This window comes from Miscanthus floridulus, chromosome 15 (assembly GCF_019320115.1).
Source record: "Miscanthus floridulus cultivar M001 chromosome 15, ASM1932011v1, whole genome shotgun sequence".
Classification (NCBI taxonomy): Eukaryota; Viridiplantae; Streptophyta; class Magnoliopsida; order Poales; family Poaceae; genus Miscanthus; species Miscanthus floridulus.
In genome coordinates, this window is record NC_089594.1 from 86,980,093 (window position 1) to 86,992,680 (window position 12,588).

Genomic DNA, 12,588 nt, shown 5'->3' on the forward strand with positions numbered 1-12,588 from the left:
CCACCACGACCAACGTAATCAGCGACGTAACCGCCATGACGATTATAGGAGCAAGCGTGCTCGGGAAGACGATGGCGAGGTCAATACCGTTAAAAAGGGTGGCGGACGTCGCAACTACGAAGACGACTACGCCAAAGCATTGAAGGGGCCATGCCAGCTCCATCCTAAGTCAAACCATACCATGGAAAATTGCCGCATTCTCAAGTCTATCTATACACGTCAACAGGCTCTGGATATATCCGACAAGCCTAACGATGCAGCGGAACAGCGCAACGAGGATAACGACGACGACGATGCAGACCCTCGTCACAAGTACGTCAAGCCAACCGATCGCGTGCACACCATCATCGGAGGCAAAGTGTCCATCGAGACCAAGCGGGAACGCAAGCTGCTCGCCCGTGCTTGCTTGAACGTGGCCAACGCCGATAACCTCCTCGCCGATCCTCGGCTCCCTCCGTGGTCTCACCGCGAAATCTCTTTCAGCAGGAAGGACCAATGGGCCGCAATACCAGAGCCAGGACGTTTTCCCCTGGTCCTCGATCCTTGTATCAACAAGGTCCAGTTCGATCAGAGTACTGATCGACGGCAGGCAGCTCCATTGATATACTATTCAAGAACAGTCTGCCCGCCCTGAAGATAGCTCAGGCGGATCTTAAGCCATACGAGGCACAATTCTGGGGTGTTCTCCCTGGATAGAGCTCTACACCTCTCGGGCAGATCACGCTACCTGTGCAGTTTGGGACCCCGGACCACTTCCGCACCGACTACGTCAACTTTGTGGTCGCTGACTTCGACGGCACCTACCATGCTATTCTTGGTCGACCGTCGCTCACCAAGTTCATGGCCATACCTCATTATAGGTATCTGGTGCTCAAGATGCCTACCGAGAAAGGAGTCCTAACCCTCCGAGGTAACGTGTACGCCGCTTACACCTGCGAAGACGACAGTTTCAAAATAGCAGAGGCCCATGACCTCTCTATTCGCATGGCCGAGACCATGCTCGACGCTAAGAAGACCTTAGCCGACCACCTTGGAGATCCTAGAGCTCGAGGCTCCACGCAAGAACATCAAGTCAAAGGAGCACAAGGTGATCCAGCTGGTCGACGGCGACCCCTAGCAAAATAGGCCCTTATCAGGGCCAACCTGGATCCCAAATAGGAAGACGCGCTCGTCGGGTTCTTGAGGAGCAACGTGGATGTGTTCGCATGGAAACCTGCCGACATGCCCGGTGTACCTCAGAACTTGATCGAGCACTCCTTGAATGTCAACAGCAAGGCCAAACCTATCAAGCAGAAGCTACGACGGTTCAGCTCGCTGACAAAAAGGAGGCGATTAGGGTAGAAGTTACACGGCTTTTGGCAGCCGGATTTATCAAAGAAGTGTATCATCCAGAGTGGTTAGCCAACCCGGTTCTTGTACGCAAAAAGAATAATGAATGGAGAATGTGCGTTGATTACACTGATCTCAACAAACACTGCCCTAAGGACCCCTTCGGCTTACCTCGCATAGACGAGGTCGTAGATTCAACCGCCGAGTTGCGAGCTCCTTTCCTTTCTCGATTGCTACTCTGGTTATTACCAGATCGCTCTCAAAAAGGACGACCAGATCAAGACGTCTTTCATCACGCCTTTCGGGCCTACTGCTACACGACTATGTCGTTCGGGCTCAAGAACGCCTGGGGCTACATACCAACATCGCCATTCAGGCCTGCCTCGCAGACGAGATAAAAGACGACCTTGTAGAGGCCTATGTGGATGATGTAGTTGCCAAAACCAAGGAAGCACATACCCTTGTTGACAACCTAAAACACACCTTTGTAGCCCTCAATACATTCCAATGGAAGTTAAACCCAAAGAAGTGCTGTCTTTGGTGTTCCTTCTGGTATATTGCTAGGCAACAGTCGTCAGCTACGATGGCATACGCCCTAATCTAGAGAAAGTCAAAGCTGTCTTAGACATGAAGCCCCCAAAAAAGGTAAAGGATGTCCAGAAGCTTACCGGATGCATGGCTGCTCTCAGCCGTTTCATATCAAGATTAGGAGAAAAAGGGCTACCATTCTTCAAACTGCTCAAAGCATCCGAGAAGTTTGAGTGGTCGGAGGAAGCAGACGCTGCCTTCACGCAGCTAAAACAATACCTTACATCACCTCCGGTCCTCACTGCTCCCAGAGAAGACGAAACTCTCCTACTTTACATTGCGGCAACCAATCGGGTGGTCTCCACTACCATGGTGGTCGAGCGCGACGAGCCAGGCCACGCCTATAAGGTACAGCGGCCAATTTATTTCATCAGTGAGGTACTCAACGAATCCAAGACTAGGTACCCATAGATTCAGAAACTGCTCTACGCAATACTGATAACATCCTCGAAAGTTGAGACATTACTTCGATGGATATCGTGTGGTGGTCATGACCGAGTACCCTTTGGGGGACATCATTCAGCAATAAGGATGCGAACGGGCGCATCGTCAAATGGGCAATGGAGCTATGCCCCTTCTCCTTGGAATTTGCAAGCCGTACTACAATCAAGTCTCAGGCACTCGTCGATTTCATCGTCGAGTGGACAGACTTAAGCATGCCTGCCTCTCTAGGATCCGACTGAATATTGGACGATGTACTTCGATGGCTCTCTCAACATTGACTGGTGCGGGAGCAGGAGTTCTTTTCGTGTCACCATCCAAGGAGCAGCTCCGGTACGTCCTCAGGATTTATTTCCCGGCATCTAATAACGCCACCGAATATGAAGCATGCCTGCATGGTTTACGCATTGCGGTTGAGCTTGGTGTTAAACGTCTCTATGTCTACGGAGACTCAGCTCTGGTCATCAACCAACTCAATCAAGGACTGGGACACGACCAGCGAAAAGATGGACGCATACTGCAAATCGATAAGAAAGCTGGAAGGCAGGTTCTATGGCATCGAGTACATACACGTGGTCCGGGACAAGAACCAAGCAGCGGATGCGCTATCAAAGTTAGGATCATCCCGAGCCAAAATCCCACATGGCGTATTCGTCCAAGACCTGCTCACGCCTTCCATCGAAGAGGAAGTTTCCACGGCAGTCAAGCCTCCAGACCAGCAATTGGTGGCTATGGTTCCGGCGCCGAGCACCATCGGGCCGCCTCCGACCACTCATGAGCCCGAACTAGAGAGTACCTTTCATCAAGTACTTAACAGATGGCAGCGGTTATACTGATCGGATAGAAAATGAGCGCCTGATGCGTCGCTAGTAAGCAGTATCTGCTCGTCGATGGCAAGTTATGGCGCAAAAACGCAAAGGAGGAAATCTTGATGAAGTGTATAACCCAGGAGGAAGGCGAACATCTCCTGGACCAAATCCACTCTGGCTCCTGCGGCAACCACGTGGCCTCAAGAACACTGGTCGGTAAGGCTTTCCGAGCAGGGTTCTATTGGCCGTCAGCAGTAGCCGACAGCAGAGAAGCTAGTCCGCCACTGTGAGGGTTGTCAGTTCTTCGCCAAGAGAATCCACGTACCAGCACATGAGATCCAGACGATTCCAGCCTCTTGGCCCTTTGCATGCTGGGGACTGGATATGATCGGGCCTTTTAAACCGGCTCCTGGGAAATTTACATGCGTCTTCGTGCTGATCGACAAATTTTCTAAGTGGATAGAATACATGCCTTTGGTACAGGCATCCTCAGAGAAGGCTGTCACGTTCCTCGAACCAGGTCATCCACCGTTTTGGCATACCCAACAGCATCATCACCGATCTGGGAACTCAGTTCACCGGGAACGCTTTTTGGGACTTCTGCGATGAAAGGAGCATAGTAGTAAAATACGTCTCGGTGGCTCACCCTAGAGCTAATGGACAAGTCGAGCGGGCAAATGGTATGATCCTGGACGCATTGAAGAAGAGGATGTACAGAGAAAACGACAAAGCTCCCGGACAGATGGCTCAAAGAGTTACCAGCCGTGGTCTGGGGCCTCAGAACTCAGCCCAGTCGAAACACCGGCGTCTCACCATACTTTATGGTTTACGGCGCTGAGGCAGTCCTCCCACCAGATATAGCTTTTCAGATCAGCACGGGTAGAGAACTTCCGACTGAAGGCAAGGTCAATGAAGTACGGAGCTAGAAGTGAACAGCGCAGAAGAGAAAAGGCTCGATTCTTGTGTACGTACGGCCAAGTACCTTGCTTTTTTGTCGCAGGTATTACAACAAGACATTAAAGAGCGTTTCTTCGTGGTCGGGGACCTGGTCCTGAAGTGGAAAACGAAACCAGGCTGGCTGTCCATAAACTCGCAACCCCATGGGAGGACCCTTCATGATCAAGGAAGTCACACGACCAACGTCTTACAGGTTTAGCTCACCTGGACGGTACAGGACGTACCAAACTCGTGGCACATCGACAAGCTTAGACGTTTCTATGCTTAACTACTGAGATATGTACTCCTCTTGTACTTTCGATTTACTTCAATAAAGCAATTATGATTCCTCCGACCACTCTAATGTGTCACTTCGAATTTTATGGTTATTCTAACTTAGGCCAGTAAAAGCCGACCACCACTCCTTCTATGGTTTTTCGGAGCAGGCCCTGTCTCCGGTTCCTCCCAACACGTGCATGGGATCCGCTCTCTACGTTACGGGTGATCGGCAGGTCCCCCTTGGTTTGACTTGTCCGCGTCTACGTGTGCACAGGTCACTGTACCTCACACTCCGACCACATGCCAAGCTAGGGCCGCACAAACTTTTCAGGATGATGTGTCGAGCAAAATGGTACAACTAAACAGAACGTTAACATGTTCTCACTTAGTTACACCAACATAAAGTTTCAAGCTTAAATACGTTTCATACAAAGCAAACAAGCTTATAATGATATACAGTTACGTTATTACAAGCTTGCCTGAAGAGGCTCAAGTTTACAATAACACAACTATGTCCTCCTTCTACAGCTCTAAGCCTATTACATTGGCTGGTCGGGGCGCGTGGCACTTACTGCTCGCCGATTCCGACATCCTACTCGAGTCTCGGGGACTCTTGTGCTAGTCGAGCTGAAGGGGATGGCCCCGCCGATGCCTGGCTGGTCGAGTGCCTTTCTTCAAGATATAGCATTTGCAACCAAAGACCCGAAAATATGCAATGTTGGGCTTTCTACCATTCAAGAGCTCATATGGTGTCTTCTCTTTCAATCGGTGACAATAGAGGCGGTTGCTACAATAGCAAGCCGTGTTGATAGCTTCAGCCCAAAAGGATTGACTCACATTGTACTCACTAAGCATAGACCGTGCCATATCAATGAGTGTTCTATTCTTTCTCTCAACAAGGCCATTTGATTGAGGTGTGTACTTGGCCGAGAATTGATGTCTAATTCCAAATTCATCACATAACTCATCAATTCTAGTGTTCTTAAACTCACTACCATTGTCACTTCTAACTCTCTTGATGGTTGTTTCAAATTCATTGTGAATGCCTTTGACAAATGATTTGAATGTTGCAAATACATCACTTTTGTCCACTAGAAAGAATACCCATGTGTATCTAGTGTAATCATCCACTATCACAAATCCATATTTATTTCCACCGATACTAGTGTATTGTGTTGGTCCAAACAAATCCATGTGCAATAACTCAAATGCTTTACTAGTGCTCATCATGCTTTTCTTAGGATGGGTGTTTCCAACTTGTTTGCCGGCTTGACAAGAACTACAAAGCTTATCCTTTTCAAACACAACATCTTTCAAGCCTTTAACTAAGTCATGCTTAATCAATCTATTCAATTGTTTCATTCCAACATGACCAAGCCTTCTATGCCATAACCAACCCATGCTAGACTTAGTGAACAAGCATGTAGACAATCTAGCTTCACTAGCATTGAAATCAACCAAGTATAGATTCTCATATCTAAAGCCTTTGAAGATCAAGTTAGAGCCATCTACACTTATGATCTCTACATCATCTATTCCAAATATGCATTTGAATCCAAGATCACACAATTGAGCTACGGATAGCAAATTGAAGTTCAAGCTCTCTACTAGCAACACATTAGATATGCTCATATCATTGGATATAGCAATCTTACCAAGCCCTTTGACCTTGCCTTTGCCATTATCACCAAATGTGATACTATCATAACCATCATTGCCATTGGTGTTGATTGAGTTGAACATTCTTGCATCACCGGTCATGTGTTGAGTGCACCCACTATCAAGAACCCAATGCCTTCCTCCGGCTTTGTAATTGACCTACAAAAGAAGATCAATTCTTTTTAGGTACCCAAACTTGCTTGGGTCCTTGAAGGTTAGTAACCAAGCTCTTTGGCACCCAAATGGCTTTCTTCTTTGAGCCCATCCATGGTTTGCCAATGAACTTAGCCTTCACACCATTTGTACCCTTAACAAGCATATAGGAAGAATTAAGCTTAATAGAGGATACATTAGCATTTTTGCTTTTGTTGGTGCATTCATGCTCTCTATGACCAACTTGCTTGCAACTAGTGCAAAACCGACCATTGTTCTTCACAAAACTTGTCTTGTGAGGAGCAAAGGCCGCCTTGCCTTTCTTGGGGGTATAGCCCAATCCCTCTTTGTAGAGAGAAGCTCTTTGGCTACCCAAGGCCATAAGCAAGCGGTCCTCACCACCATAAGCCTTAGCCAAGGTGTGAGTGAGCTTAGTTACCTCCTTCTTGAGGTTCTCATTCTCAACCACTAGTGAGGTGTCACAAGTGTGACCATCACTACTAGATGAGGTAGAAGTGGAAGTGCTACAAGAAGGGTTAGTTGGAGGAACAATGATAGGCATAGATAGTGATGTATCAATTAAATCACAAGTTAAACCTACATTGCAAGTTTCAACATGCTTATTTTTAGTTTGCTCATCAAGTAGAGAGGAATGAGCCTTTTCAAGCTTTTTGTGAGCCTTGTAAAGCTTCTCATGGGCATCCTCTTGCTTCTCATGAGATGCATTAAGCTCATCAAATGCTTGCTTAAGGGCTTTTAGTTCCTTACGCAAGCTTTTGCATTCCTTTCTTGAGATGTCAAAGTGTTCTCTAGCATCTTCTAGCATGTCAATTAATTCATCTTTTGTAGGTTCATCATCATCACTATCACTATCATGTTCACTATCACTTCCATCATCACAAGTTTGTACCTTAGTGGCCTTAGCCATGAAGCATGATGGAGAGTCGAAGAGAGAAGGCTTCTCATTGATTGCTATACTTGCAAGAACCTTCTTCTTGGTGGTCTTGTGATCATCACTATCATCATCATCATCACTTGAGGAAGCATCACTATCCCACATGACCACATATGATCCACCCTTCTTCTTGAAGAATGTCTTGTCCTTCTTCTCCTTCATTTCTTTCTTGTCCTTCTTCTTGTTCTTCTTGTCATCATCATTGTCGCTATTATATGGGCATTGAGCAACAAGATGATCTTTGCTTCCACACTTGAAGCATCTTCTTGACTCATCTTTGTTCTTAGATGAAGACTTCTTTCTTCTTGCATGGTAGCCTTTCTTTACCATGAACTTGCCAAACCTCTTGACAAAGAGAGCCATCTTCTCATCATCACTATCATCCCATGAATCATCATCCTCACTTGATGTTTCTTGCTTTGCTTTGCCCTTGGATGATGTGGCCTTGAATGCCACGCTCTTCTTCTTGTCATCCTTCTTCTCATCTTTCTTCTCCCTCTTTTCTTCCTTCTCATCATCATCTCTATAAGCATCATTGGTCATGATATCTCCCAAGATTTGATTTGGTGTCATTGTGTTCAAACCACTCCTCACTAGCAAGGTGACCAACATTTTAAATCTCTCGGGCAAACATCTCAAGAACTTGTTTGAGAAGTCCTTGTCCTCTATGTTCTCACCAAGTGCTTTGAGATCATTTACAATCACCTCCATTCGGTGGAACATGTCTGGCACACTCTCATCCTCCTTCATCTTGAAGCATGCAAACTTTTCTTTGAGGATGTATGCCTTTGCACCCTTCACGGCTTGAGTACCTTCAAATGATTCTTCCAACTTCTTCCAAGCCTCATGTGCCATCTCAATATTTTTTATTTGCTCAAATGTTCTTGCATCAATTGCATCATGAATGGCACTTAGAGCAATATCATTGTTTTGGAGAAGTACTTCTTCGGCGGCGGTGGGATTTTCCGGATTACCAATCTCAATTTTGGTTTCTACCACCTTCCACACCTTTCTATTGATTGACTTGATATATGTGGCCATCTTTGACTTCCAATAAGAATAATTTGAGCCATCAAATTAGGGTGGCTTCTTGGTGTTGTTGATTTGAGCCATTTTAACACCGAAGGTTATTAAGCCTCAAATAACGGTGACCTCGGCTCTGATACCACTTGAAAGGTCCTAATGGCTAGAGGGGGGGTGAATAGCCTAATAAAAATTTCTACAACAACACTTAACCAAAAGGTTAGACAATTATGAGGCGAAGCGAGTGTTGCGCTAGCCTACTCAAAATGCAAGCCACCTACCACAATTCTAATTTAGATAGTGTCAATTCACACAAGAGCAATGACACTACCCTATGTTAGTGTGCTCTCAAAAGCTAACTAAAGAGCCACACCAACCAAGCATGCAAGCTCTCACAACTAGCTACACTAAAGAGCTTGTCAACTAATTTGCGGTAAAGTAAAGAGAGTGATCAAGAGGGTTATACCACCATGTAGATGAATGAACCAATCAATCACGAAGATGAATAACAATGATGACCAATCACCTCGGAATCAATGATGAACCAATCAATCCCGACGCCGTAGAACCCCGTGCGCCTCCTTTGCGAGCACACGCGGGAGGTGCACGGCCTCGACTGGAACCCCAATGCCGGCTGCCCCAACGCCGGCCGCCCCACACGCCACCAACGTCGCCGGCCCCAACGTACTGTGTTTTGATATATATAAATTTGTTATATATATATATATATATTAGAGAATTATAAATTTGTATTGTTATATATATAAATTTGTTATATATATATATTAGAGAATTATAAATTTGTATTTTTATATATATAAATTTGTTATACATCTATATTAGTGAGTTATAAATTTATATTGTTATATAGCTAAATTTGTTATACATATATATTAGAGTTATAAATTTATATTGTTATATATATTTGTTATACATACATATTAGAGAGTTATAAATTTGTATTGTTATATATATATATATATATATATATATTTGTTATACATATTAGAGAGTTTTAAATTTATATTGTTATATATATCACTTGTCAATAAATATTTCTAGAAAATAAGAAATCAAAGTTATGCTTTGGAGACTTGAATTTTGAGTGTAGTTATTTAATTAATTTTAAGCAGATGACTTGATCCATTTTATAGATATATCATTTTTATTTTATATATATATATATATATCTAGTGGTGTAAAAGCTAGATGGCTATCCCGAGAGACAACATGGATGAAGAAATGATGGATATTATCAACACCGGCACCCAATTTACCGATGGTGACCAGCAGGATGTAGATGACGGGAGTCAATACCTGGCTCTTGAAAATAAGCAAGAAAATATTGTGAAAGAAACTACTGGCGAGGTATATATATTTGAATATTATATATATATATATATATATATATATTTGAATATCTATCATCTATTATGTGTACACATGATATTTATTTATTCTTTTTTTATACGTAGCCCTCTGGATCGACGACCACAACGGCGAAAAATAAAAATATTCGAGGCCCAAAAAAGCTATTGAAGGGGCGCTACATAATATCAGAATTCAATATCAAGACAGGCGAACCACTTGGTCCACATGTAAGGAAATTTGTGCAATACTGTGGGTACCTTGTAAGGGACAGACTTCCGATCAGTGCCCGTGAATGGAAACAAAAGATCAACGAGCCTTATGTTAGTTTTGTCTATGATCTTGATAAGAATTTAATTTGGGATGATATCCTTCAACATTTCACGTTGCAAGCGGATGATTATGATGATATCAACGATGATGAATTGAAGGAGCTAGTTCGAAAATGGGCTATAAAGAAGATGGCCACACAATTCTAGACTTGGAAGAAATCCCTATACACGAAATACGTCAAGAAGAACCTAACGCCCAATTTCAATACTAGGGGCCCGCTCGCGAAGTTGAGGCCCTACTGGAATGATTTTGTACAGTACAAGACATCGGAAGAGGGTGAGGAACAGGTGAGAAGGAACCAAGAGAATGCCCGACAGAAGGTATACCACCATGGCATGGGATCAGGTGGCTATGCGACTACCATTCCCATGTGGGAAAAAATGGAAGCGGACATTCATGCCAAGGGTATCACACCAGAATCACTCAATTGGGCCAAATGCGTGAAGAATTGATTTTTTTCTCATGGGGGAAGACTGGACCTAGAGACTAGGAAGCTGGTTCATGGCCCAAAACTCGAAAGAGCAACACAAAGATTTTCTTATACTCTATAAGCTAAAGCTATTGATGTGTTCAGGCCCAATAGAGAGAAGGATGAACTGACGTATGCCATCGGGACTATTGAACACAGTGGCCGAACGAAAGGTTTAGGACGGAACATTTCTTGGGAGCATGGTTTCCCTAATGACAGAGATACCTACAGAAGCCGACAGAGAAGGAAGGATGAGGAAGCAGCGTGGATCAGCAGGTTGGAGGAATATGTTCGTGAGTCACGGGAGGCGTTGCTTCAAGCACAGAAGCGCGAAAAAGACATGCAAGCTAGAATGCAGGAAAAAATCATAAAGCAAGTGCAAATAGCAATAAGTGCCAAAGGCTAGCATCAGATCCAAGAATCAACATTAATATTAGCTCCCCTGATCAGTTGAAAAGCAGTTGCGCTTCCACAGAGTTATCAAATCAAGATGACACAATGCTACGTTTCCCCGTGGATGATATTACTACACCGTTTACATCATGTGAGCTACATATTCCAAAAGGGAATGCCACAATTATGGTGGCCCTCGGTGTTTTTTCTCCTCCAGATCCTACCAAGACACCAAGAATTCATGGGGCAATAATACCACCTGGGTATGTTAGCATCTCAGTGAATAGAGTTAACAAAGGTTTTAGTGATCTGGCTCTTGACATTCTAGGAGGTGATGGGGAGAAGACTCTAGGAGAAGCAGAGAAGACATTCATACTATGGCGCAAGCGCTACATCATTATTCCTGGGGTCTCTAGTCCACCGCCGCTTCCTCAACTGCCAGACAATAGGTGCGGATAAAAGTGAACGAAACAATTTTTTCACTAATTTTCTATTGACATGCATGATTAATAATAACAATTTCTTATACCTAATTATTCTTTTTTGTACTCACACAGCAGGGCCTCCGTCAACCTAAGTCTAATTATTCAATTTCCAGATCATCATAGTGCTCCAGGCAATGATTATGCAACGCCGCCACTGCTGCCACCTCCAAGGAGGTCTCCAACGCCTCCAAAGAGGTCTCCAACGGCTGCCCCGCCTCCCTTGATGACCAAGAAGCAGCCAGCTCCTAAGAGGTCCATCCCACAAACGAAGCCATTGGCCCACCAGCCGGCAAAGAAGAAAGCCTCCTCTAATCCAGTTATTCCCCAAAAACTATCTTATGAGAAAAGTGAAAAGGAATTAAATGATGCAGTACAAAAAGATGTTAACAGTTTCTTCAAAAAAGTAAGAAAGCAACGAGAAGCGAGGGAGAACCCGGAGAAACCGTACTTCTACCTATCTCCAGATCTTCTAAGAAAGAAGGTGGACCAGAAAAAGCGGGAATCTCAAAAGACCCTGCAAAATCGGACTACGACCGCTCTCTCACCAAGTCATTTGAGGCGGCGCAGAAAAAGACTAGAGCAGGGAAAGATATTGCACAACTCGGACAACAATCGCAACAATCAGTCCCTCTCTTGTCATTCATAATGAATATGGTTTAAACTTAGACTTACTGGACGTCGATTTTGAGGACCTGGTTCGGTTTTACAAGGATACTGGTTTGGACCTTGCCCAAGTGCTCGTTGAAGGACCATCTGCTCCGAAAGTGGATCCTTGAAAGAAATTTGAACATGGAAAGAGTCTATACAACCCTGAGGCCTTAGGTGAACTGGGTACACAAATGTACCTACTAAACAAGTGGTACATGACGGCGTGTGAACGGGGAGAGACCTTTGTTTCTATCAGAGTTAGAAACCAACATTACTTCTGTGGCGATGATGTTATATATATCGAGTTTTTAGAATTACACCAACTATGCCACCTGAACTCTCTCGACAAAAGCCTCATTAGCTGCTATTGTCTGTAAGTGTGATTATTTTCTACTATTAAAGTGTATATATAAAGCTACATGTATATATATAAATTATATATCCTCACACTAGATTTTTATATATGCAGATATGAGAAGACAGAACTCAGAAAGAGAAAGGATAATGATGTTGGTTTTGTTGATCCAAATGTCTTATTCAAACACCCTAATCCCTCGCCTGAATAGAAAGCTGAACTCGAGAAAAATCTCATGAGGTTCTTAGTGAACCAACAAAACAAGGACATACTCTTCCCCTACAACTTCAAGTGAGTGTTAAATAATTAATGTCAATCATATGGACATTTGTTCAATTATTTGCTTACTAGCTAAGCTATCTCCC